This window comes from Eriocheir sinensis, unplaced genomic scaffold (genome assembly GCF_024679095.1).
Source record: "Eriocheir sinensis breed Jianghai 21 unplaced genomic scaffold, ASM2467909v1 Scaffold51, whole genome shotgun sequence".
NCBI lineage: Eukaryota > Metazoa > Arthropoda > Malacostraca > Decapoda > Varunidae > Eriocheir > Eriocheir sinensis.
In genome coordinates this window covers 232,764-236,648 of record NW_026111843.1, presented here as the reverse complement: position 1 = coordinate 236,648, position 3,885 = coordinate 232,764, and positions in this window count along the sequence as shown.

Genomic DNA, 3,885 nt, shown 5'->3' with positions numbered 1-3,885 from the left:
TCCTTTTCTTTCCTTTGCTTTCCTTTCTTTTTCTTTCCGTTCCTTTCCTCTCCTCTCCTTTCCTTGCCTTGCTTTTCCTTTTCTTTTCCTTTCCTTTCTTCTCCTTTCCCTTCCTTTCCTACCTTTTCCTTTTTTCCCTTTCTTCTCCTATTCATTACTTAACCCTTCTCACCCGTTATACCCTTCCTCCCCTCCCTTCCTCTCTTCTTCCCCCTTCCTTTCTTCGCTCCTCCCATCCCTCCTTTCTTTCCCCCTCCTTTCCTTGCCCCTCTGTTTCCCCCCCATACTCACCCACACACGAACGGGGCCCGGCGCCGAAGGGGAGGTAGGTGAAGGGCGTGTGTAACTGCCGCGCCTCCCTCAGGAACCGCTCGGGCATGAAGTGGTGAGGGAGTGGCCAGTGGGCGGGGTCGCGGTGCAGACACCACAGGCACCACCCCTGTGCCTGCCTCCACCTCCACGCCGCCCAGCCTGTAACACGAGGACTTGGTGGTGATGGTGGTGGGGAGGAAGGGAGGGGCTATAGGGATGGAGGAGGTGTAAGACGTTGGGATGATTGGGATACTGAAGGGGAGGAGTGCTGGGATGAGAGCAGGTGTATTGGTGGTGGTGGTCGTGATAGAAGGAAGGTGCTGAAGTTATAGGGGTGAGAGAGGTGTAAAACCAGCAGGAGGGTGGAAAACAGGGGAAGGTGATGGAGAGTAAAGACTTGGTGGTGGGCTGCTGGGGGATGTGGGGAATATGTGTACCTGAAGGGGGGGGTAACAAGCAGCTGAAGGGGATGGCGTAAATCAAACGGTCTGGAATAGGCGGATGATATGGGTAGCTGTCTTGAAGGGGAAGGGGAAGCATGGGGGAAGGAGGCTGGTAGAGAGGGAGGCTGTGAGAGGTAATGGTGGGGAGAACTGGTAAAGAAAGTGGTGGTGGTGTGGGGAGGAGACATGATTGTAGAGAAGAGGGGGTTTAGTAGGAGGGAGGGGATGTGTGTGGTAATGGTGGGGAGGGGAACTAGTGGTAGAGAAGGGTGTAGGTGGTGTGGTGGGAGGAGACTTGATTGTAGAGAGAGGAGGGGTTTAGGAGGGGCTTAGTAGGAGGGGATGTGTGTGATAATGGTGGGAGGGGAACTAGTGGTAGAGAAGGGGTGTAGGTGGTGTGGGTGGGAGGAGACTTGATTGTAGAGAGGAGGGGGTTTAGTAGGAGGGGGCTTAGTAGGAGAGAGGGGATGTGTGTGATAATGGTGGGGAGGGGAACTAGTGGTAGAGAAGGGGTGTAGGTGGTGTGGGTGGGGAGGAGACTTGATTGTAGAGAGGAGGGGGTTTAGTAGGAGGGGGCTTAGTTGGAGATAGGGGATGTGTGTGGTAATGGTGGGGAGGTAATGGTACAAAGGGAGTGTTGGTAGTAACGGTGGGATGGGGATGTGATGGTAGAGAGGCTGTGGGTGATAACGAGGGTGGGGGGTGGAAGGGGTGTGACTCAACATGGCAGAGGCTCAGACGCAATACCGAGCAAATAGTTTGAGTGATTCCCGAGTCGTCGTGATGCTCTCCATTTGAAGGCGTGAGCGACACACCCGAAACTAGATTAGCCCTTTCTTTTAGGGGAAACTTCGTCTTTCTCTCTTATTTGGTGGGAGCTGTGTAGTGCGGGGAGCTTCTTTGTGTCTTTTGTTTAGCTAGCCTTTAGTGAGCCTCTCTAACCGAAAAAAAAGAAAAAAAAGAGCTTCACTTCAGGAAATAGAAGGAGTGGAGGATGATTTAGGGAAATACTTGTAATTCACCCTAACACTGTAACACGATACCAGAGACCCCACAACCCTCTAGAATAAGCCGGAAATGCAAGGTTATAGTTCCCCTCCTTCCGAAATTGACCTCTCTTTTTGGACACTCCTTTGACCTCTATTCAAGCAGTAAGTAGCGGGCTTTTTTTTTAATATTTTTCTTTACGCCCTTGAACTGTCTCCTTAGCTGTAAAAAAAAAAAAAGTGACATATAAAAGCACTCAATACTACATACCTTGCGTGACGTCACAGGTAACCACAGATATTCACAGGTAGAACACAGGTAGAATACACAACACACACCACTCGTCCTCATTGGTAGTCCGTCCCTTAATAAAGCGTAGATAAACAACAACATAATCAAATGAAACCAGAGCAACACACCAAACCACCCGAGTAAAACATGAACACATTATTACAACTCATTAACACACCGGAATAACAAATTAGCACATTGGAGTAACATACCAGAACATAACAGTGACACCGGAGCAACGTAACACAGCATCAGGAAGAGTAAAACGATGCTGTATTGCGAGAGAGCGTGTCCCAACATCAACACACCGTTTTTTTTTATTAAGGAAGGACCACAGAAGCAACACAAGACACATAGCAACATTGGCACAGGAGACTGCTACACAAGAGTAACATGGGCATAAAACAGCCGCGAATGGTTACGCAGGAAAATAAGTTAACATACTCATGATATTGATGCCAAAGAGGAAGAGGAAGAGCTAAGAATTACAATGAATGCGTCTGGCAGCATAACATATCGAAATCAGAGTAGGAAGAGCTAAAAATGAAGTCGAAGGCGTTTGGAAGCCTTAGCTAGTACGTAAATAAGAAACTAATATTGATACTGAGGCCGAAGAGGAAGAGGAAGAGCTAATACTTAAGTGGAAGGCGTCTGGCAGCATAACATATCGAAATCAGAGTAGGAAGAGCTAAAAATTAAGTCGAATGCGTTTGGAAGCTTTAGCTAGTACGTAAATAAGAAACTAATATTGATACTGAGGCCGAAGAGGAAGAGGAAGAGTTGATGCTTAAGTGGAAGGCGTCTAGAAGCATAACATATCGAAATCAGAGTAGGAAGAGCTAAAAATGAAGTCGAAGGCGTTTGGAAGCTTTAGCTAGTACGTAAATAAGAAACTAATATTGATACTGAGGCCGAAGAGGAAGAGGAAGAGCTAATACTTAAATAGAAGGCGTCTGGAAGCTTTAAATAATGTGTAAATAAGTGACTTTGATTATGAGGCAAAAGAGGGAGAGGAAGAGCTAAGACTTGAGGTGAAGGTTTGGAAGCTTTAAAAAACATGTAATTAGGTGAACATACTCATGATTCTGAAGCCAACGTAAGAATATCTAAGACTGATGTGGAAGGCGTCTGGAAACTTTAAATAATGTGCAGATGTGTTTGTACTGCATGAATCTTTGTGTACACAGAGTGAGATAATGAAGGAAAAGAGTGACCAGTTAAAGACTTGGAGGTTGAAAGAAAGTCCCAGTAATATATGTAAATGTGTTTGCGCGGCATGAATGTCTGTGAAGTCTAATGAAGCTTGCCCGTGACATGAAGGACTCTACTTCAATGAAGAGAGAGAGAGAGAGAGAGAGAGAGAGAGAGAGAGAGAGAGAGAGAGAGAGAGAGAGAGAGAGAGAGAGAGAGAGAGAGAGAGAGAGAGAGAGAGAGAGAGAGAGAGAGAGAGAGAGAGAGGCAAACAGAGACAGACAGACAGAGACAAACATAACTAGACAGACAGACAGACAGATATGAAGCCGCCCACTGAAGCTTGGCATCACTGAGGGCTGCAGGGCCTTGATATATAGAGAGCGAGTGAGGGAGAACGATAGACCCGGCAGCAGCTTGAGGCGTGCGTGGGCCCAGGTGGCGTGTGGCGTGTGGCGCTCACCTGCAGGGTTCAGTGCACACCCTCTCGATGACGGGCGCTGCGGGGTAGAGGCGCAGCGTTTCACACACCACCGCGTCTAAGTAAGGGAGCTCCGTCACCTCCTCGTAGCTCAGCCGCCCACTGCTGCCGCTCCTGACGGGGGAGAAGGGAGAGTAAGGGATGGTCGTGGTAGAAGGGTGATAGACTGTAGTGATGTGG